At 50.4% G+C, this 24514-nt stretch overlaps 1 pseudogene; it reads left to right on the top strand.

Annotated features, from left to right (window-relative positions):
• Positions 1-487: 487 nt before the first annotated feature.
• On the top strand, positions 488-617 carry LOC144511569 (U2 spliceosomal RNA; annotated as a pseudogene).
• The last annotated feature ends 23897 nt before the right edge of the window (positions 618-24514 follow it).

Here is a 24514-nt window from a genome sequence, read left to right as displayed (position 1 = left end):
TTAATAGGGGGTCCCGGTGGTGTAACTCCCACCTTAATAGGGGGTCCCGGTGGTGTAACTCCCTCTTTAATAGGGGGTCCCGGTGGTGTAACTCCCTCTTTAATAGGGGGTCCCGGTGGTGTAACTCCCTCTTTAATAGGGGATCCCGATGATGTAACACCCCCTTTAATAGGGGGTCCCGGTGGTGTAACTCCCACCTTAATAGGGGGTCCCGGTGGTGTAACTCCCTCTTTAATAGGGGGTCCCGGTGGTGTAACTCCCTCTTTAATAGGGGGACCCGGTGGTGTAACTCCCCCTTTAATAGGGGGTCCCAGTGGTGTAACTCCCTCTTTATAGGGGGTCCCAGTGGCGTAACCCCCACCTTAATAGGGGGTCCCGGTGGTGTAACTCTCTCTTTAATAGGGGGTCCCAGTGGCGTAACCCCCACCTTAATAGGGGGTCCCGGTGGTGTAACCCCCACCTTAATAGGGGGTCCCGGTGGTGTAACTTCGCTTCTCGGCCTTTTGGCTAAGATCAAGTGTAGTATCGGATCTGCACTTGGTTGAGGTCATGAGGTTACGCTGGGGCTTCATATGTTTCATATGAAGCGATTTTTAAAAGCGGCATCTCGGCCTTTTGGCTAAGATGCAAATGAGCTCAAGTCTTGGAAGAGGATCCTCCCCCTTCTCCAATCAGCTTGACTCATGTAGATCAGGCCCAGGACAGGGTGGTTTTGGTCGCTCGCCCTGTCTTGTCAGCCTGGATCTGAAATGTCTCAACTTGTTGAGACTCTGAATTGGATTTGATTTGATTGAATTGGAAAAATATTTTTTAAAAACTCCCACCTTAATAGGAAACCAGCCGGAAACCCTGGATGAACAGGGCTATCCACTGTTTACTGAGTCGTTCAAGTCAGGCCACAGTGACCGATACAAGAAAGTAAGAGTTTTAACAGCACCAGGTTAAAGTCCAACAGGTTTATTTGGTAGCAAAAGTGACCGATGGCATTTGCCACCAAATAAACCTGCTGGACTTTAACCTGGTGTTGTTAAAACTCTTACTGTGTTTACCCCAGTCCAACACCGGCATCTCCACATCATGACTATACAAGGAAGTTAGATACGATCTAAGGAGATCCATCAAATGCCAAAAGACAGCACCGGACCAAGCTAGAGTCCCAGGCTAGCCACACCGACCCCCGCCGACTATGGCAAGGTCTGCAAGACATAACAGGCTACAAGATGACGGTATGTAAAATCGCCGGCTCCAACGCACCCCTCCCTGATGAGCTCAACGCATTCTACACCCGTTTTGAGCAAGAGGTCAGCGAGAGCATGCCCTCTACCCTGTAAATCCTGGATGAACCTGTATCTGGGGTCACCATTGCAGATGTCGGAGCAGCTTTCTTGAAGGTCAACCCACCGAAAGCAACTGGCCCGGATGGGGTACCTGGACGAGCACTCAGATCCTGCGTGGATCAGCTGGCGGGGGTATTCACAGACATCTTCAACCTCTCTTTACACCAATCTGAGGTCCCTGTCTGCTTCAAGAAGACGACCATCATCCCGGTACCTAAGAAAAGCCAAGCAGCGTGCCTTAATGACTATCATCCGGTGGCTCTGACATCCATCATTATGAAGTGCTTCGAAAAGTTAATCATGGCAATAATAGCAGAGTTGTTGTGATGGGAGACTTTAATTTCCCAAACATAGATTGGAATATCCCGAGGGTAAGGGGATTGGATGGGGAGGAGTTTGTTAGGTGTGTTCAGGAGGGTTTCCTCACACAGCATGTGGACAAACCTACAAGAGGAGAGGCTGTACTTGATCTGATACTGACCAATGAGCCTGGACAGGTGTCAGATCTCTCAGTGGGAGAGCATCTTGGGGATAGCGATCATAACTCTATCTCCTTTATGCTTGCATTGGAAAAAGAGAGGATCAGGCAAGCTAGGAAAGCGTTTATATGGAGTAAGGGGAAATATGAAGACATAAGGCAGCAAATTAGAGGAGTAAATTGGAAGGAGGTATTCTTGGGGAAATCTACTGAAGAGAGGTGGCAGTTTTTCAAGGAATGTCTGTCTAGAGTTCTACAGGACAACGTTCCGAGCAGACAGGGAGGAGTTGGTAGGTTAAAGGAACCGTGGTGCACGAAAGCTGTGCGGGACCTAGTCGAGAAGAAAAGGAAAGCGTACAAAAGGTTCAGAGAGCTTGGTGAAGATAGAGATCTAGATGAGTATACGGCTGGTAGGAAGGAACTAAAGAAGGAAATTAGGAGAGCCAGAAGGGGTCACGAGAAGGCCTTGGCAAGTAGAATTAAGGAAAACCCTAAGGCGTTCTATAAATATGTGAAGAGACGTGAAGGAATAGGGCCTATAAAAGGTGAAGGCGGGAAAATCTGTACGGAACCAGTAGAAATGGCAGAGGTGCTTAATGAGTATTTTGCCTCAGTTTTCACAGAGGAGAAGGACCTGGGTGGATGTACTGTGGGCTTGCGGTGGACTGAAAAGATTGAGTATGTGGACTTTAACAAAGAGGTTGTGCTGGAATCTTTGAATGGCATCAAGGTAGATAAGTCGCCGGGTCCGGATGGGATGTACCCCAGGTTACTGTGGGAGGCGAGGGAGGAGATTGCAGAGCCTCTGGCGATGATCTTTGCGTCGTCGATGGAGACGGGAGAGGTGCCGGACGATTGGAGGATTGCGGATGTGGTTCCTATTTTCAAGAAGGGGAATAGGGATAGCCCAGGAAATTACCGACCGGTGAGTCTAACCTCAGTGGTTGGTAAACTGATGGAGAAGATCCCGAGGGACAGGATTTATGAGCATTTAGAGAGGTTTAGTATGCTCAAGAATACTCAGCATAGCTTTGTCAAAGGCAGATTGTGCCTTACGAGCCTGATGGAGTTCTTCAAAAATGTGACTAAACACATTGACAAAGGTGAAGCGGTAGATGTGGTTTATATGGATTTTAGCAAGGCGTTCGATAAGGTCCCCTATGCAAGGCTTCTAGAAAAGGTGAGAGGGCATGGGATCCAAGGTGCTGCTGCCCTGTGGATCCAGAACTGGCTTGCCCAAAAGAGGCAGAGAGTGGGTATAGATGGGTCTTTTTCTAAATGGAGGTCAGTCACCAGTGGTGTGCCCCAGGGATCTGTTCTGGGACCCTTGCTGTTTGTCATTTTCATAAATGACCTGGATGAGGAAGTGGAAGGATGGGTTGGTAAGTTTGCCGACGACACGAAGGTTGGTGGGGTTGTGGATAGTCTGGAGGGATGTCAGAAGTTACAGAGGGACATAGATAGGATGCAAGACTGGGCGGAGAAGTGGCAGATGGACTTCAACCCAAATAAATGCGTAGTGGTCCATTTTGGCAGGTCAAATGGGATGAAGGAGTACAACATAAAGGGAAAGACTCTTAGTACTGTAGAGGATCAGAAGGACCTTGGGGTCCGGGTCCATAGGACTCTAAAATCGGCCCCGCAGGTGGAGGAGGTGGTTAAGAAGGCGTATGGTGTGCTGGCCTTTATCAATCGAGGGATTGAGTTTAGGAGTCCGGGGATAATGATGCAGCTATAGAAGACCCTCGTCAGACCCCACTTGGAGTACTGTGCTCAGTTCTGGTCGCCTCATTACAGGAAGGATGTGGAAAAGATTGAAAGGGTGCAGAGGAGATTTACAAGGATGTTGCCTGGATTGAGTGGCATGCCTTATGAGGATAGGCTGAGGGAGCTCGGTCTTTTCTCCTTGGAGAGACGAAGGATGAGAGGAGACCTAATAGAGGTGTATAAGATGTTGAGAGGCATAGATCGGGTGGACTCTCAGAGGCTTTTTCCCAGGGTGGAAATGGCTGCTACGAGAGGACACAGGTTTAAGGTGCTGGGGTGTAGGTACAGGGGAAATGTTAGGGGGAAGTTTTTCACACACAGGGTGGTGGGTGAGTGGAATCGGCTGCCGTCAGTGGTGGTGGAGGCAAACTCAATAGGGTCTTTTAAGAGACTCCTGGATGAGTACATGGGGCTTAATAGGATGGAGGGTTATAGGTAGGCCTAAAAGGTGGGGATATGTTCGGCACAACTTGTGGGGCCGAAGGGCCTGTTTTGTGCTGTAGTTTTCTATGTTTCTATGTTTCTAAATCAATTCCAGTCTCCCAGACTGCCTGGATCCACTATAGTTCGCCTACCGCTGCAACAGGTCCACAGCAGACACCATCTCCCTGGCCCTGCACTCAACCCTGGAACACCTAGATAACAAGGACACCTATGTCAGACTCCTATTTATTGACTACAGCTCAGCCTTCAACACTATTATTCCCACAAAACTCATCTCCAAACTCTGTGGCCTGGGCCTCGGCTCCTCCCTCTGCGACTGGATCCTGAACTTCCTAACTCACAGTCCACAATCAGTAAGGATAGGCAACAACACCTCCTCCACGATCATCCTCAACACCGGTGCCCCACAAGGCTGTGTTCTCAGCCCCCTACTATACTCCTTATATACCTATGACTGTGCGGCCAAATTCCCCTCCAATTCGATTCTCAAGTTTGCTGACGACACCATCGTAGTGGGTCGGATCTCGAACAATGACGAGACAGAGTACAGGAATGAGATAGAGAATCAGGTGAACTGGTGCGGCAACAATAATCTCTCCCTCAATGTCAACAAAACGAAGGAGATTGTCATCAACCTCAGGAAGCGTAAAGGAGAACATGCCCCTATCTACATCAAAGGGGTTTGAAGTAGAAATGGTCGAGAACTTCAGGTTTTTAGGTGTCCTGTTTGGGGCCTTGAGAGAAATCTTTGTATCCTCACTGGCTACAGGGGAGGTCCCAGAGGATTGTAGAATAGCCAATGTTGTTCCTTTGTTTAAGAAGGATAGCAAGGATAATCCAGGTAATTACAGGCCGGCGAGCCTTACGTCAGTGGTAGGGAAATTATTGGAGAGGATTCCTCGAGACAGGATTTACTCCCACTTGGGGAGAAGTGGGCGTATTAGCGAGAGGCAACATGGTTTTGTGAAGGGGAGGTCATGTCGCACTAACTTGATCGAGTTTTTCGAGGAAGTGACGAAGATGATTTATGAGGGTAGGGCAGTGGATGTTGCCTACATGGACTTCAGTAAGGCTTTTGACAAGGTCCCTCATGGCAGACTGGTGCAGAAGGTGAAGTCGCAGGGGATCAGAGGTGATCGGGCAAGATGAATACAGAACTGGCTCGGTCATAGAAGTAGAGATGCCGGCGTTGGACTGGGGTGGGCACAGTAAGAAGTCTCACAACACCAGGTTAAAGTCCAACAGCTTTATTTGGTAGCACAAGCTTTCAAAGTGTTGCTCCTTCTTCAGGTGAGTGAAGAGTTGTGTTCACAAACAGGGCATACATAGACACAGACTCAATTTACAAGATAATGGTTGGAATGCGAGTCTTTACAGGTATTCAAGTCTTTATAGGTACAGACAATGTGAGTGGAGAGAGGGTTAAACACAGGTTAAAGAGATGTGTATTGTCTCAAGTCAGGACAGTTAGTGAGATTTTGCAAGCCCAGGCAAGTCATGGGGGTTACAGATAGTGTGACATGAACCCAAGATCCCGGTTGAGGCCGTCCTCATGTGTGCGGAACTTGGCTATCAGTTTCTACTCAGCGATTCTACATTATCGTGTGTCGTGAAGGCCGCCTTGGAAAACGCTTACCCGAAGATCAGAGGCCAAATGCCCGTGACCGCTGAAGTGTTCCCCAACAGGCAGGGAACACTCTTGCCTGGTGATTGTCGAGCGGTGTTCATTCATCTGTTGTCGTAGCGTCTGCATGGTTTCCCCAATGTACCATGCCTCGGGACATCCTTTCCTGCAGCGTATCAGGTAGACAACGTTGGCCGAGTTGCAAGAGTGTGTACCGTGTACCTGGTGAATGGTGTTCTCACGTGAGATGATGGCATCCGTGTCGATGATCCGGCACGTCTTGCAGCGGTTGCTGTGGCAGGGTTGTGTGGTGTTGTGGTCACTGTTCTCCTGAAGGCTGGGTAGTTTGCTGCGGACAATGGTCTGTTTAAGGTTGTGTGGTTGTTTGAAGGCAAGAAGTGGGGGTGTGGGGATGGCCTTGGCGAGATGTTCATCTTCATCAATGACATGTTGAAGGCTCCAGAGACGATGTCGTAGCTTCTTCACTGCGGGGAAGTACTGGATGATGAAGGGTACGCTATCCGCCACGTCCCGTGTTTGTCTTCTGAGGAGGTTGGTGCGGTTTTTCACTGTGGCGTGTCGGAACTATCGATCGATGAGTTGAGCGCCATATTCTGTTCTTATGAGGGTGTCTTTCAGCGTCTGTAGGTGTCTGTTGCGATCCTCCTCATCCGAGCAGATCCTGTGTATACGGAGGGCTTGTCCGTAGGGGATGGCTTCTTTAACATGTTTTGGGTGGAAGCTGGAGAAGTGGAGCATCGTGAGGTTATCCGTGGGCTTGCGGTACAGTGAGGTGCTGAGGTGACTGTCCTTGATGGAGATCCATGTGTCCAAGAATGCAGCCCATTCCAGAGAGTAGTCCATGGTGAGTCTGATGGTGGGATGGAACTTGTTGATGTCATCATATAGTTGTTTCAATGATTGTTCACCATGAGTCCAAAGGAAGAAAATGTCATCGATGTATCTGGTGTATAGCATCAGTTGAAGGTCCCGTGCGGTGAAGAAGTCTTGTTCGAACCTGTGCATGAAGATGTTGGCATATTGAGGTGCGAATTTGGTCCCCATGGCTGTTCCATGCGTCTGGATGAAGAACTGGTTGTTGAAGGTGAAGACATTGTGGTCCAGGATGAAGCGGATGAGTTGGAGAATTGCATCTGGAGATTGGCAGTTGTTGGCATTGAGTACTGAGGCAGTTGCAGCAATGCTGTCAGCATGGGGGATGCTGGTGTAGAGTGCCGAGACATCCATTGTGACGAGGAGTGCTCCTGGTTCAACTGCTCCATGTGTGCTGAGTTTCTGTAGGAAGTCCGTAGTGTCGCGACAAAATCTGGCGGTTCTTTGTACAATTGCTTTCAGGGTGCCCTCAACGTAGGCGGAGAGGTTCTCACACAGGGTGCCACTGCCTGATACGATGGGATGTACATAGCAGACAGAGGGTAGCAGTGGAAGGGTGCGTTTCTGAATGGAGGGCTGTGACAAGTGGCGTTCCTCAGGGATCAGTGCTGGGACCTTTGCTGTTGTAATAGATATAAATGACTTGGGGGAAAATGTAACTGGTTTGATTAGTAAGCTTGTGGATGACACAAAGATTGGTGGAATTGTGGAAAGTGATGAGGACCATCAGAGGGTACAGCAGGATATAGATCAGTTGGAGACTTGGGCAGAGAGATGGCAGATGGAGTTTAATCCAGACAAATGTGAGGTAATGCATTTTGCAAGATCGAATACAGATAGGAAATATACAGTGAATGGTAGAACCCGTAAGAATATTGATGGGCAGAGGGATCTGGGTGTACAGGTACACAGGTCACTGAAAGTGGCAATGCAGGTGGAGAAGGCAGTCAAGAAGGAATACGGCATGCTTGCCTTCATCGGCCGGGGCATTGAGTTTAAAAATTGTCAGGTCATGTTGCAGCTTTATAGAACCTTAGTTAGGCTGCACTTGGAATATAGTGTTCAATTCTGGTCGCCACAATACCAGAAGGATGTGGAGGCTTTGTAGAGGGTACAGAAAAGATTTACCAGGATGTTGCCTGGTATGGAGGGCATTAGCTATGAGGAGAGGTTGGAGAAACTTGGTTTGTTCTCACTGGAACGACAGAGGTTGAGGGGCAACCTGATAGAAGTCTACAAGATTATGAGGAGCATGGACAGAGTGGATAGTCAGAAGCATTTGCCATGGTGGAAGAGTCAATTTCTAGGGAGCACAGGTTTAAGGTGCGTGGGGCACAGGTTTAAAGGAGATGCACAAGGCAAGTTTTTTTTCCACAGAGGATGGTGGGTGCCTGGAACTCGCTGCCGGAGGAGGTAGTGGAAGCAGATACGATGGTGACTTTTATGGGGCGTCTGGACAAATTATGAATAGGATGGGAATAGAAGGGCCTGTTCCTGTGCTGTAATTTTCTTTGTTCTGTCCTAGTCCCCCCATATCGACACTACAGTTAAGAAAGCCCCACCAACGCCTTTATTTTCTCAGAAGACTAAGGAAATTTGGCATGTCAGCTACGACTCTCACCAACTTTTACAGATGCACCATAGAAAGCATTCTTTCTGGATGTATCACAGCTTGGTATGGGCTCCTGCTCTGACCAAGACCGCAAGGAACTACAAAAGGTCGCGAATGTAGCCCAATCCATCACGCAAACCAGCCTCCCATCCACTGACTCTGTCTACACTTCCCGCTGCCTCGGCAAAGCAGCCAGCATAATTAAGGACCCCACACACCCCGGACATTCTCTCTTCCGCCTTCTTCCGTCGGGAAAAAGATACAAAAGTCTGAGGTCACGTACCAACCGGCTCAAGAACAGCTTCTTCCCTGCTGCTGTCAGACTTTTGAATGGACTTACCTTCCCTCAATTTACCGTGGCAACAGCATAAATACATTCTCTCTGAACATGGTTACTACACATAGCAACCACACTGCAACCACCTCCCATGTTGTCTTCTCCATTTGAACCTCTTTTGGAACATCTCTTGGAACCCCACGCGCCCCGGACGTACTCTCTTCTGTGGCACAGTGGTTAGCACTGCTGCCTCACAGCGCCAGGGACCCGGGTTCGATTCCCGGCTTGGGTCACTGCCTGTGTGGAATCTGCACGTTCTCCCCATGTCTGCGTGGCTTTCCTCCGGGTGTTCCGGTTTCCTCCCACAGTCCAAAAGACGTGCATTGGCCGTGCTAAATTCTCCCTCAGTGTACCCGAACAGACTGTGTGGCGACCACGGGATTTTCACAGTAACTTCATTGCAGTGTTAACCTTACTTGTGACTAATAAATAAACTTTTCTTCCATCGGGATCAAGATACAAAAGTCTGAGGTCACGTACCAATCGACTCAAGAACAGCTTCTTCCCTGCTGCCATCAGACTTTTGAATGGACCTACCTTGCATTAAGTTGATCTTTCTCTACACCCTAGCTATGACTGTAACACTACATTCTGCACCCTCTCCTTTCCTTCTCTATGAACGGTATGCTTTGTCTGTATAGCGCGCAAGAAACAATATTTTTCACTGCATGTTAATACATGTGACAATAATAAATCAAATCAAATCAAATCAAATCAAATCTTCCCCCAACTCTTCCCCACCCTCCGACAACCCAAATTTCCAACTCTATCACCCCAATTTTTCCCCCAAACAAACCCCGTCTCCACCCACTCCCCCTGAACTCACTTTCCCGTCCCCCACTTCCCCCCCTCTCCCCCCACCCACTCCCCCTTCCCCCCCACCCACTCCCCCTTCCCCCCCTCTCCCCCCACCCACTCCCCCTTCCCCCCTCTCCCCCCACCCACTCCCCCTTCCCCACCCTCTCCCCCCACCCTCTTGCCTCCTCCCCCTCCCACTCCCTCACTTCTTCACCCCCCTCCACCCCACCCACTCACGCCTCCTCCCCCCCACCCACTCGGTCACCCTCCCCCCACCCACTCTCCCCTACCCTCACTCCCCCCCCCCAGCCACTCCCCCACCCTCTCTCTTCCCCCACCCAGTCCTCCACTCTCTCTCTTCCCCCCACCCACTCCCTCACCCCCCACCCACTCCCTCACCCTCCCCCCACCCACTTCCTCACCCCCCACCCGCTCCCTCCCTCACCCTCCCCCCACCCACTCCCTCACCCTCCCCCCACCCACTCCCTCCCCCCACCCACTCCCTCACCCTCCCCCACCCCTACCCCACCCTCTCTCTTCCCCCACCCAGTCCTCCACTCTCTCTCTTCCCCCCACCCACTCCCTCACCCCCCACCTACTCCCTCACCCTCCCCCCACCCACTCTCTCCCCCTCCCCCCACCCACTCCCTCACCCTCCCCAAACCCCCCCCACCCCCTCACCCACTCCCTCACCCACTCCACCCCTACCCTCACTCCCTCCATCCCACTCCCCAACCCTCTCCCCTCCATCCCACTCCCCAACCCTCTCCCCCCCCACCCACTCCACCACCCTCCCCCCACCCACTCCACCACCCTCCCCCCACCCACTCCACCACCCTCCCCCCACCCACTCCACCACCCTCCCCCCACCCACTCCACCACCCTCCCCCCACCCACTCCACCACCCTCCCCCCACCCACTCCACCACCCTCCCCCCACCCACTCCACCCCTACCCTCACTCCCCCCTACCCTCACTCCCCCCAACCTCTCCCTCACTCCCCCCACCCACTCCCTCCCTCCCTCCACTCCCTCACCCCCACCCCCACCCTCATTCCCCCCCACTCCTTCTCTTTACCCCCACCCACTCCCCCACCCTCTATCTTTCCCCCCACCCATTCCCTCACCCTCCACCCACTCCCCCACTCCCCTCACTCCGCCCCCCCCACCCCACGCTCTCTCTTCCCCCCCACACTCACTCCCTCACCGCACCCACTCACCCACCCCCACTGTAGTTAATCTGTCTGGATGGCCTCCCAAAATCTCTCCTCTCTCACACACACTCACTCACACACTGGGGTGGACTCTAGGACCAGGCAGAACACTGCCATTCGATTCTGAGGAGTAGGAGGGGTGTCGGATGGTGATGGTGAGGGAGGTGGTGGGAGTTGGAGGAGAGGGGGGCGCGCGCTAGGACCCGGTGGCTGGCTGGGTAGGGGGGGGGGGGACTGCACCGGGCTGTGGACTGTGAGAGCAGCCGGTTCTAGACTCCCCATTGCCGGATAGGGTGGCTGGAAGATCCGGGGGGAGGGGGGTGGGAGGGAAGGAGGGTGGGGGGGTGTTGGAGGGGGGGAGGGGTGGGTTGGGGAAGGGAAGGGGGGGGAAATCAGAGATTGGTTTTGTTTTTTACACCAAAATACATATTTATATATCCAGATGTAAATAGAGATAATAAAAGGAAAAGCAAGGCTGGCGGAAACATGGCTGCTGTCTGATGGAAGATGTTGGAAAAAAGGGGAGACGATACTATAACTGGAGCGTGAAGAACATGCATCAGGAGTGAGTCCAGTCTGTTTAACAAGAGAGAGACAGAGGCCTGGAATAATCACCATTAAACAATTAGAATTATATGTATGAGAGAGAGAGAGATTCCAGATCCAGCAGCACTGCAAAAAATAATCTTAGCCATCCCAATTCCCACCTTGCAATTTGAACCTGATATTACAAATTGGCATTTCCTCCCCCAACTATTAATTTATTTTGGTTTTTGTCAATATCTTGACATTTCAATTTGGTGTGTGGCAAATTGAAATTTGTCCATCTATTTACTTCTGTTAATACCTTGCAATTTCAGCCTGATATTACAATTTGATATCCCACCCCCCCCCCCCCCCAAATATGTTTATTTTTGTGAATGAAATTGATCATTTTTTAAGATGGGAAGGGATAAGCCTTTCTCAATCGCCTCATTTGCATTTGGGGTTCATTCACAAAAAATAAATCCCCGTTTGAATGTATCCGCGGTGTTTGGGGGATGTGTATCAATGTGTGTGTGTAACAAAAAAAATGTTGCAATTATTGTATCTCTCTCTCTTTCCTTTGGAGTTTTGCTACATTTTCTGTTACATTTTTTTTGCTACATTCCTTCTCTTCCCCCTTTTTTTTCCACCTGTTGTTTTCAAGCGACCCTGGATGGATCACGTGATCCTCCATTCACAAAATTATATGGATAATATATATGTATGTATCCAGAATGGGCTGCATTGAGAATTATCAAGGCCACAGTTCCCCTCTGTCTCTCTCTCTCTGTGTGTTTGACTTCATTCATACTCCTATCCCAGGGAGGCTATTGCTGTTTCGAATATGGTAGAAAAGTAACTGATGTGGATGTGTAAGGGTCCATTTGCGGTGGTTCACATCTGTAAATCTGCTGAAATCTTGAGGGGTCCTTCTATTCCCCCCCCCCCCCCCCCCCCCGCCTTCCAGGGGCTCTTGAGACGGGGTCCAGGTAGCCTTTTGCTGAACGCCCGGGTGGTGTGATTTTTCCAGTTGGGTCGATTGGCCCAGGTGAGTCGCTTCCAGCTTTGAACAGGCTGGTCCCTCTCCCTCGCGAAAGGGGAAGCCTAACCGGGTGCAACAGTGGTTTTAGCGCTGCTGCCTCACAGCGCCAGGGACCCGGGGTTCAATTCCCAGCTTGGGTCACTGTCTGTGTGGAGTTTGCACGTTCTCCCCGCATCTCTGCGTGGGTTTCCTCCGGTTTCTTCCCACAATCCAAAGATGTGTAGGTTAGGTGGATTGGCCATGCTAAATTGCCCCTTAGTGTCCAAAGGTGCATAGGTTAGGTGGATTGGCCATGCTAAATTGCCCCTTATTGTCCAAAGATGTGTAGGTTAGGTGGATTGGCCATGCTAAATTGTCCCTTAGTGTCCAAAGGTGCATAGGTTAGGTGGATTGGCCATGCTAAATTGCCCCTTATTGTCCAAAGATGTGTAGGTTAGTTGGATTGGCCATGCTAAATTGCCCCTTATTGTCCAAAGATGTGTAGGTTAGTTGGATTGGCCATGCTAAATTGCCCCTTAACCCCCTTGCCAGTATCAGGGTAAATATGTGGGATTATGGGGATAAGGCCTGGATGGGATTGTTGTTGGTGCAGGTTCGATGGGCCAAATGGCCTCCTTTTGCACTGTAAGGATTCTATGATTCTATTCTATGGAAGGTTTCGATCGAGTGGGTGTTGAGGGAATGTTTCCTCTGACAGCTATCCCTCATTGGGGTCGCGGGTTTCTGCCAGGGGCGAGAGTTGATCTCCAACCCCCACGGATCTTTGGGCACTTGGAGCAGAGCGTCCCATGAGGTAGTAGGATCCGGGGTACAGGATTTGCTTCCCTTTTCCTTTCTTGCCCTGCCTCATCATTAAGATGATGGGAGGAACCAAAAGCTGGATGGACAAGTTCCAGTTTGGCCATTATAAGATTCAATAGTTCTAGTCATCTGGTAGAAGTTGGCTTATTGCTGCGATGCATCTTTTCCAACTCAACACAAGCTGGAGAGTGGGGGGGACAACCATTCCTTGGATCATTCCTCAGTTCAGTGCCTTGACCAATCAGACTGGCTTGAATTTAAACAAAGGCTTGGCAGTTAACTATTCCCTGGTGCATTCTGCATGGTAACGCCTCTACCAATCAGAGTCCAATTGCCAGCCAGTCAGCGCACTCTTCCCATGCATTTTAAATTGTTGTTCCTTTTACTACTGGTATTCTTGCGAATCTGTTCTGATGAGTGCAAGATGAAAAGCTTCAACAGCATGTCTCTTTTTCAGCAACAAAATAGTTGCCAAGGAATTCAGTCGGGGATTCAGAAGAGTAGAACAGAACTTCATTGTCCACAGAAAAGTAAAATTTCTCTTAGACTTCACCTCGAGTTTAATATATAATCATATTTTAAAAACAGTGACTATTCCGTGTATACATGCGTACATTTGTACTGATATAACATAGATCTATACTGTAACGTGTGATATTTCTTCCTGGGACAGGGTGGGAGCATGGTGGGATGGTTCCTGGGTTGAGAGGTTGGGGAGGTGATGGTATCACCTTGCCAAGCTGAGGAATTTCAATTTAATGAATGAATCCAGAATTAAATGCTCGCCTTATGAATAATGATTGTGAAACTACCAGAGTTGTCAAAACAAATTCGCATTAGTTGAAGAAATCTGCCCTTCTTACCTGGTCTGACCTACTTGTGACAACAGTGTGGTTGAATCTCAACTGCCCCTCTGAAATGGCCGAGTGATACACTCGGCAATGGGTGGCACAGTGATTAGCATGCCTCACATCACCAGGGACCAGGGTTCCACTCCAGCCTTGGGTGACCGTCTGCGTGGAGTCTGCACATTCTCCCCATGTCTGCATGGGTTTCCTCCCACATTCCAAAGATGTGCAGGTTAGGTGGATTGGCCATGGTAAATTGCCCCGTAGAGTCCCAAGCTGTGCAGGTTAGGTGGATTGGCCATATTAAATTGCCCCTTCGTATCCAAAAATGTGCAGGTTAGGTGGATTGGCCATGCTAAATTGCCCCTTACTGTCCAAAGATGTCTAGGTTAGGTGGATTGGCCATGCTAAATTGCCCCTTAGTGTCCAAAGATATGCAGGTTAGGTGGATTGGCCATACTAAATTGCCCCTTCGTATCCAAAGCTGTGCAGGTTAGGTGGATTGGCCATGCTAAATTGTCCCTTAGTGTCTAAAGATGTGCAGGTTAGGTGGATTGGCCATGCTAAATTGTCCCTTCATGTCTAAAGATGTGCAGGTTAGGTGGATTGGCCATGCTAAATTGCCCCTTACTGTCCAAAGATGTGTAGGTTAGGTGGATTGGCCATGCTAAATTGCCCCTTAGTGTCCAAAGATATGCAGGTTAGGTGGATTGGCCATGCTAAATTGTCCCTTCGTGTCTAAAGATGTGCAGGTTAGGTGGATTGGCCATGCTAAATTGCCCCTAGTGTAGGTTAGGGGAATTAGCGGGGTAAATATATGGGCTTACAGGAATAGGGCTTGGGTGGGATTGTTGTCGGTGCAGGCTCGATGGGCCGAATGGCCTCTTTCTGCAGTGTCGGGATTCTATGATTCTGCACCGTTCCTCAAATTCCATAAATTCCCTGGAAGTGAGTTGGGTTCCATTATTCTCTTACTCTGCGAATAGAACTTGCACTGCTGAGATAATTGTTGCAGCTCTCAAATCATAGAACGTAGAACCGTGCAGCACAGGAACAGGCCCTTCGGCCCACAATGTTGTGCTGAACGTGGCTCCAAATTCAACTAATCCCTTCTGCCTGCCCTTGATCCGTATCCCACTATTCCTTGCATGTGCTTATCTAAAAGCTCCTGACATGCCCCTTATCATATCTGCCTCCACCGCCACCCCTGGCAGCGCGTTCCAGACACCCACCACTCTCTGTATAGAAAAACTTGCCCCTCACATCTCCTTTGAACCTTCCCCCTCTCACTTTAAGTGCGTGACCCCTAGTATTAGACATTCCAACTCTGGGGAGAAACATTCTGACTGTCAACCCTATCTATGCCCCTCATAATTTTTTAGACTTCTATCAGGTCTCCCCTCAGCCTCTGCCGCTCCAGGGAAAACAGCCCCAGTTTGTCCAGCCTCTCCTTATAGCTCACACCGTCTAATCCAGGCAACATCCTGGTCAACCTCTTCTGCACCCTCTGTGCCTCAAATAGGTGGCACAGTGGTTCGCACTGCCGCCACTCAGCGCCAGGGACCCGGATTCAATTCCCGGCTTGGGTAACTGTCTGTGTGGTGTTTGTCTCACTGTCTGTGTGGTGGTGGTTGGCTGTAGAGATTCGCATTCTAATCAGTATTCTGTAACTTGATTTTGTGTCTCTGTGTGCCCTGTTTGAGAGCAGATATCCACTCCATCTGACGAAGGAGCAGTGCTCCGAAAGCTAATGGTATTTGCTACCAAATAAACCTGTTGGACTTTAACCTGGTGTTGTTAAAACTCTTACTGTGTAGAGTTTGCACATTCTCCCACACTCCAAAGACGTGCTGGTTAGGTGCTAAGTTCTCCCTCAGTGTTACCCGAACAGGCGCCGGAGTGTGGCGACTAGGGGATTTTCACAGTAACCTCATTGTAGTGTGAAGGTAAGCCTATTTGTGACACCAATAAATAAACTTTTGATGTGTAGGTTGGGTGGATTGGCCATGGGAAATGCACAGGGTTACAGGGATAGGGTGAGAGAGTGGGGCTCAGTAGAGTGCTCCTTCGGAGGGTCATTGCAGAATTAAACTGGCCAAATGGCCACTGTAGGGATTCTATGGATCATACGAAAATACTAGGGAGGAACAGACAATGGGTGTATCTACACCGCATGGACTGCAGCGGTTCAAGAAGGCAGCTCACCGCCACCTTCCCTCAAGGGGCAATTAGGGATGGTCAATAAATGCTGGGCGATAAATAGATAAATGAAAGTGATGCCCACATTCCAAGAATGAATACAAAAGAACAGAGGGTGTTGAGAAGTTGGAATCTGCTACCGTAGTGAGTGGGCAGAGGGAGACCCACACGGAACACAAACACCAGGACAGGCAGGAACGGGATGTTTCGATATCGCAAGAGATTGGCGACCAGCAAATTTAGTGACTGAACAAAACTATTGATCGTGACAGCGACACCATGCACCAGGTGGAAGGAAATGTACTAAAAGCGGACGCTGGAATCTGAAACAAAAACAAAATGCTGGAAAATCTCAGCAGGTCCGACAGCATCTGACAGGGAGAGAACAGAGCGAACGTTTCCAGTCTGGGTGACCCCTCGGAGGGGCTGGAGGCATTTTCTGTTTGTGAAGGAAATGTGCTACCGACCACTTCGACGAGGAGTGCAGAAAAGATTTACGAGGATGCTACTGGGACTTGATGGTTTGAGTTATAAGGAGAGGCTGAATAGACTGGGGCTTTTTTCCCTGGAGTGTAGGAGGCTGAGGGGTGATCTTATAGAGGTCTATAAAATGATGAGGGGCACAGATCAGCTCGATAGTCAATATCTTTTCCCAAAGGTAGGGGAGTCTAAACCTAGAGGGCATAGGTTTAAGGTGAGAGGGGAGAGATACAAAAGTGTCCAGGCGAGCAATTTTTTCACACAGAGGGTGGTGAGTGTCTGGAACAAGTTGCCAGAGGCAGTAGTAGAGGCGGGTACAATTTTGTCTTTTAAAAAGCATTTAGGCAGTTACATGGGTAAGATGGGAAGAGAGGGATATGGGCCAAACGCGGGAAATTGGGACTAGCTTAGGGGTTTTTAAAAAAGGGACAGCATGGACAAGTTGGGCCGAAGGGCCTGTTTCAATGCTGTAAACCTCTGTAACTCCAGTCTCAGACTGGGAAAGTCCATGCTCAGCCCCAGGATTTGCATATTTCGGCACGTGGCCAACCTGGACACATGACTCCCCCCCCCCCCCCCCCCCCCAACCCCACCCCCATCTGGGGCTCACTCCCACAGGATGAATGTTTTTAAAGTTTATTTAATAGTGTCACAAGTAGGCTTATATTAACACTGCAATGAAGTTACTGTGAAAATCCCCTAGCCGCCACACTCCGGCGCCTGTTCGGGTAACACTGAGGGAGAATTTAGCACGGCCAATGCATCCGAACCAGCACGTCTTTCGGACTGAGAGCGGAAACCGGAGCACCCGGAGGAAACCCACGCAGACACGGGGAGAATGTGCAGACTCCGCACAGACAGTGATCCAAGCCGGGAATCGAACCCAGGTCCCTGGCGTTGTGAGGCAGCAGTGCTAACCACTGTGCCAGCGGATATTATGTGGTGTGCCCAGGTATTAAGGTTGTAGAATGCATTGGATGGCCCAAAGGGTCTTTTCCTGTCTGCCATTTTCCCTGTGCTTCTGAACGTGGGATGTGGTGGTATGTAGGATGGCCTGCTGGCACTGGGGAATTAAATGTTCCAGCGCCAACCCCCTCGCCCTTCTCCCTCCCTTCGACCCCTGCCCGACCTCCCCCCGACCTCTCCCCGACCTGGATGCTGCTGAGAGCAAATTGCAAACCCCTTTCCTCAGGGGTTGCCTGGAATGTGGCCTGCTGGGAGTCTCTGTTGGGAGTGGGCCCACCTTAACAAGGATTCAAGCCCCCACTTCCAGCGCCCCATCCCCAATCCAGTCTGTCACAGCCGGTGCCGTACTGAGGGAATGCCGCACTGCCAGAGGTGCCGTCTTTCGAACAGGACCTTCTGGGGTGGACACAAACTATCCTTTGGCACCATTTGGAAGATGGCACCTCTGACAGTGCGGCACTCCTCCAGTGCCGCAGCCTGGACTTTGCGTTGGGATACTCATACCCACGGCCTGCCAAACCTGGGGCAAGAATCTGACTCGCTGAGACCAGATTGGAAATAGTGCCGCTCCAGGAAGTGGGATTTTGTGCACCCATTGTTGGAAAGGGATTAATCTAGCCCCAATCCACGAGTTATGATAACTGGTCGGTGAAAACCTTTATGAAGCCAGGTTTGGAGGTGTAAAGCCTCTGGGAGCAACCAGACCTGAGGAGAGAGTGCGATTTTAAATAGGGCCCAGTTCCAATGCTGGCTGACAAGGATGTTTCTAGGCCTCCCTTTTTTTAGTCCTCCCTATCCAGTTTCCCTGGGGGACAGTCAATGCTTGGTAGGCCCAAGGGTCAGCCCCAGGCTGCATGCTAATAGGGTAGGCCCCAGACTGCATGCTAATAGGATAGGCCCCAGGCTGCATGCTGATAGGGTAGGCCCCAGGCTGCATGCTGATAGGGTAGGCCCCAGGCTGCATGCTGATAGGGTAGGCCCAAACTGCATGCTAATAGGGTAGGCCCCAGGCTGCATGCTGCTAGGGTCGGCCCCAGGCTGCATGTTGATAGGGTAGGCCCCAGGCTGCATGCTGATAGGGTAGTCCCCAGGCTGCATGCTAATAGGGTAGGCCCCAAACTGCATGCTAATAGGGTAGGCCCCAGGCTGCATTCTAATAGGATAGGCCCCAGGCTGCATTCTAATAGGGTAGGCCCCAGGCTGCACGCTAATAGGGTAGGCCCCAGGCTGCACGCTACTAGGGTAGGCCCCAGGCTGCATTCTAAAAGGTTAGGCCCCAGGCTGCACACTAATAGGGTAGGCCCCAGGCTGCATTCTAATAGGTTAGGCCCCAGGCTGCATTCTAATAGGTTAGGCCCCAAACTGCATTCTAATAGGTTAGGCCTCAGGCTGCATTCTAATAGGTTAGGCCCCAGGCTGCATTCTAATAGGTTAGGCTCCAGGCTGCATTCTAATAGGTTAGGTCCGAGGCTGCATTCCAATAGGTTAGGCCCCAGGCTGCACTCTACTAGGTTAGGCCCCATGCTGCACTCTACTAGGTTAGGCCCCAGGCTGCATTCTAATAGGTTAGGCCCCAGGTTGCATTCCAATAGGTTCGGCCCCAGGCTGCATTCTAATAGGTTAGGTCCCAGGCTGCATTCTAGTAGGTTAGGTCCCAGGCTGCATTCTAATAGGTTAGGCCCCAGGCTGCATTCTAATAGGTTAGGCCCCAGGCTGCATTCTAATAGGTTAGGCCCCAGGCTGCATTCTAATAGGTTAGGCCCCAGGCTGCATTCTAATAGGTTAGGTCCCAGGCTGCATTCTAATAGGTTAGGCCCCAGGCTGCATTCTAATAGGTTAGGCCCCAGGCTGCTTTCTAATAGGTTCGGCCCCAGGCTGCATTCTAATAGGTTAGGTCCGAGGCTGCATTCCAATAGGTTAGGCACCAAGGCTGCATTCCAATAGGTTAGGCCCCAGGCTGCACTCTAATAGATTAGGCCCCAGGCTGCTTTCTAATAGGTCAGTCCCCAGGCTGCATTCTAATAGGTTAGGCCCCAGGCTGCTTTCTAATAAGTTAGGCCCCAGGCTGCATTCTAATAGGTTAGGCCCCAGGCTGCATTCTGCAAGGTTAGGCCCCAGGCTCCATTCTCCAAGGTTAGGCCTCAGGCTGCATTCTCCAAGGTTAGGCCCCAGGCTCCATTCTCCAAGGTCAGGCCCCAGGCTGCACTCTCCAAGGTCAGGCCCCAGGCTGCACTCTCCAAGGTCAGGCCCCAGGCTGCACTCTCCAAGGATAGGCCCCAGGCTGCAAGCTAATAAGGTAGGCCCCAGGCTGCACTCCCAATCACAACTAGGGCCCAGGATTTGGGTAAGGTGAATTTTTATTTAATGTATCATGAGGTGAGAGAGTTTCACTGGAGTGCTGGATTGTTATCCATTTTCCACCAGCATTTATTGTCCACCTCTCATTACCCCTTGAAAAGGCAGTGGTGAAATGCCTTATTGAGCCTTATTATGCATGGTTTAGGTACATCCACAGTGCTGTGAGGGAGGGAGTCCCAGGATTTTGACCCCGGCGACAGTGAAGGAATGGCGATTATATTTCCAAGTCAGGATGGTGCGTGACTTGGGAGGGAAACTTCCAGGTGGTGGCGTTACCATGTATCTGCTGCCCTTGTTCTAGATGGTAGAGGTCACGAGTTTGGAAGATGTTGTCTAAGGAGCCTTGGTGAGTCGTTGGAGTGCATCTTGTAGATGGTACACACGGCTCCCCTGTTGTGGAGGGAGTGAATGTTAACGGTAGTGGATGGGGTGCTTGTTAAGCGGGGCTGCTTTGTCCCGAATGGGGTAGATGCTCTGTTATCCAGGGAAGCTGAGGGTCTACAAGTGAAGGAGCCCATCTGGTTCACTAATGTCCCTTTAGGGAAGAAAACTGCCATCGTTACCCGGTCTGGCCTACATGTTACCCCACAGCAACAGCAATATGGTTGACTCTCAACTGCCCTCTGGACTGAGTGAGCCACTCATCGGATCATTTTTCTATTCATTCATTCATGGGACATGGGCATCGCTGGCTTTGCCAGCATTTATTGCCCATCCCTAGTTGCCCGAGGGCAGTTGAGAGTCAACCACATTGCTGTGGCTCTGGAGTCACATGTAGGCCAGACCGGGTAAGGACGGCAGATTTCCTTCCTTAAAGGACATCAGTGAACCAGATGGGTTTTTCCAACAATCGACAATGGTCATCAGTAGATTCTCAATTCCAGATATTTTTATTGAATTCAAATTCCTCCATCTGCCGTGGTGGGATTCGAACCCGGGTCCCCAGAACGTGAGCTGAGTTTCTGGATTAATAGTCTAGCGATAATACCACTAGGCCATCGCCTCCCCTAGAATCATAGAATCCCTACAGTGCAGAAGGAGGCCATTTGGCCCATCGAATTTGCACCAACAACACTGTCCCCATAAACCCACGCATTTACCCTAGCTAGTCCCCCTGACACCAAGGGTTAATTTAGCATGGCCAATCCACCTAACCCGCACGTCTTTGGACTGTGGGAGGAAACCGGAGCACCCGGAGGAAACCCACGCAGACACGGGGAGAACGTGCAAACTCCACACAGACAGTGACCCGAGGCCGGGAATCGAACCCAGGTCCCTGGCGCTGTGAGGCAGCCACTGTATCACCATGCCACCTCTCAGTTCAAGAGGCAATTAGGGATGGGCAATAAATGCTGGCCCAGCCAGCGATGCCCATGTCCTATGAATGAATTTTTAAAAAGTCAAAAGATGTGTGAGTTGGGTTGACTGGCCATGCTAAATTGCCCATTCGTGTCCCGGGATGTGTAGGTTAGAGGGATTAGTGGGGTAAATGTGTGGGGTGACGGGGATAGGGACTGGGTGGGATTGTTGTCGGTGCAGGCTCGATGGGCTGAATGGCCTCCTTCTGCACTGTTGGATTCTATGCTTCCACTGAGGAATCCAGAGAGGCATCGTGTCCATTTTAAAACCCTATCTCTCGCCTGCATTTAAACTCCAGTTGTCAACCTTTGGGTTCCGTGTCTTTTAACATCCTGATCAACAAAAATCTATCCGTCTCAAGGGTGAAATTTTCACTTGATTGTGATTCTCCCCACACAGCTCCTTGATGGCGGGAGTTGGGGAGAGTTCCAGAATTCCACTCACCGTTCTGTGAAGAAATGAACTCCTGAACAACCTCACTCGAACCTTAAGACGTCTTTCCTCCCCTATTGTTCTTGACTCGCTACATTCAGGGGAATTGGGTCCACTTGACCTTCCCTCAATTTACCGTGGCAACAGCATAAATACATTCTCTCTGAACACGGTTACTACACATAGCAACCACACTGCAACCACCTCCCATGTTGTCTTCTCCATCTGTACCTCTTTTGGAACATCTCTTGGAACCCCACGCGCCCCGGACGTACTCTCTTCAGTGGCACAGTGGGTTAGCACTGCTGCCTCACAGCGCCAGGGACCCGGGTTCGATCCCCGGCTTGGGTCACTGTCTGTGTGGAGTCTGCACATTCGCCCCGTGTCTGCGTGGGTTTCCTCCGGGTGCTCCAGTTTCCTCCCACTGTCCAAAAGACGCGCTGGTTAAATGCATTGGCCGTGCTAAATTCTCCCTCAGTGTACCCGAACAGGCGCTGGAGTGTGGCGACCACGGGATTTTCACAGTAACTTCATTGCAGTGTTAACCTTACTTGTGACTAATAAATAAACTTTTCTTCCACCGGGATAAAGATACAAAAGTCTGAGGTCACGTACCAATCGACACAAGAACAGCTTCTTCCCTGCTGCTGTCAGACTTTTGAATGGACCTACCTTGCATTAAGTTGATCTTTCTCTACACCCTAGCTATGACTGTAACACTACATTCTGCACTCTCTCCTTTCCTTCTCTATGAATGGTGTGCTTTGTCTGTATAGTGCGCAAAAAACAATACTTTTCACTGTATCCCAATACATGTGACAATAATAAATCAAATCAAATAATCTAAAAATGAATATTAATTGCAGAAAGACAAGTGTGCTCAGAAAACTCAGACCCTCCCATCACTCCAGAGTTTGTTCTGATCTTTCACCATTCTGCTTTGTCAATGCAAGATGAACCCGTCAGATTGTCCTGACCAGGGCCAGAGTGGCTTTTGCACACCTTGGCCAGGGTTCTCGGGTCTCGTTTGCCTGTTACTCCACCCCCCCTCCCCCTCAACTCTCCAGCTGCCAGCGAGAATGGAGAATTTGGCACTCAGCCAAATCTCCATTCACTGCAGCGGGACTGGAGAATCCCAGCCGCGGGCGAGGTCGGAGAATTCTGGCCCTTGCTGTGGAAGGGTGGGGAAGACCCTGGATGATGTTCTCCTCCAAGGCTTAACACAGAAAATAGGCGCAGGAGGTGGCCATTCGGCCCGTCAAGCCTGCTCCGCCATTCATTATGGCTGATCATCAAATTCAATATCCTGATCCCCACCTTCCCCCCCAAACTCCCATATCCTTTGATCTCCTTCACCCCAAGTGCTATATCTAACTGCCCCTTGAAAACATACAATGTTTTGGCTCAACTGCGTTCTGTGGTAATGAGTTCCACACGCTCACCACTCTCTGGGTTACCTTGACAGATTTTGATAACTTCACTGCCTATAGGCCCTAAGCTTTGAAGTGGCGGCATGGTGGCACAGTGGTTAGCACTGCTGCCTCACAGCGCCAGGGACCCAGGTTCGATTCTGACCTCAGGTGACTGTCTGCATGGGTTTCCTCCGGGTGCTCTGGTTTCCTCTCACAGTCCAAAGATGTGCGGTCAGGTGGATTGGCCGTGCTAAATTGCCACTTAGTGTCCAAAGATAGAACCATAGAATCCCTACAGTGCAGAAGGAGGCTGTTTGGCCCAGCAAGCCTGCACCGACAACAATCCCACCCAGGCCCTAGCCCCTTAACTCACGTATTTACCCTGCTAATCGTAATGTACCATGGCCAATCAACCTAACCTGCATATCGTTGGATCATGCGTGTTAGGTGGATTGGCCATGCTAAATTGACCCTAGTGTCCAAAGATGTGCAGGTTAGGTGGATTGGCCATGCTAAATTGTCCCTTAGTGTCCAAAGATGTGTAGGTTAGGTGGATTGGCCATGCTAAATTGCCCCTTAGTGTCCAAAGATGTGCAGGTTAGGTGGATTGGCCAAGCTAAATTGCCCCTAGTGTCCAAAGATGTGCAGGTTAGGTGGATTGGCCATGTTAAATTGTCCCTTAGTGTCCAAAGAAGTGTAGGTTAGGTGGATTGGTCATGCTAAATTGCCCCTAGTGTCCAAAGATGTGCAGGTTAGTTGGATTGGCCAAGCTAAATTGCCCCTAGTGTCCAAAGATGTGCAGGTTAGGGGGATTGGTCATGCTAAATTGCCCCTTCGTGTCTAAAGATGTGCTGGTTAGGTGCATTGGCCATGCTAAATTCTCCCTCAGTGTACCAGAGTACAGCGAGTAGGGGATTTTTGCAGTAACTTTATTGCAGTGTAAATCTAAATCTACTTGTGACAGTAATAAACTTCAACTTACATGAACATGCGATCATATGTATCACAGGACTGTTACAGGGCAGAAGGAGGCCATTCGGCCCATCGTGTCTGCACCGGCTCTCCAAAGGAGCACCATGACTAAGCATCCTGCCTTTTCCTCCCCGCACATTGTATCTGCTCAAATAATCATCTAACGCCCTTTCGAATGCCTCGATTGAAGCTGCCTCCACCACACTCCCAGGCAGTGCATTCCAGACCCCAACCGCTCGCTGGCTGAGAAAGTCATTCCTCACATCACATTTGCTTCTTTTGCAAATCACTTTAACTCCGTGTCCCGCTCGTTCTCGATCCTTTTCTGAGCGGGAACAGTTTCTCCCTGTCTACTCTGTCCAGCAGCACAGTGGTTAGCACCGCTGCCTCACATCGCAAGGGACCTGGGTTCGATTCCGGCCTTGGGTGACTGTCTGTGTGGAGTTTGCATGTTCTCCCCGTGTCTGCGTGGGTTTCCTCCAAGTGCTCCTGTTTCCTCCCACAGTCCAAAGATGTGCAGGTGAGGTGGATTGGCCATGCTAAATTGACCCTTAGTGTCCAAAAATGGGAAGTGATGGCCCAGTGGTATTATCGCCAGACTATTAATCCAGAAACTC

The sequence above is a fragment of the Mustelus asterias genome, chromosome 24, assembly GCF_964213995.1.
Source record: "Mustelus asterias chromosome 24, sMusAst1.hap1.1, whole genome shotgun sequence".
NCBI lineage: Eukaryota > Metazoa > Chordata > Chondrichthyes > Carcharhiniformes > Triakidae > Mustelus > Mustelus asterias.
The sequence above is the reverse complement of the archived record's forward strand: the minus strand, read 5'-3'. Positions and strand labels throughout refer to the sequence as shown.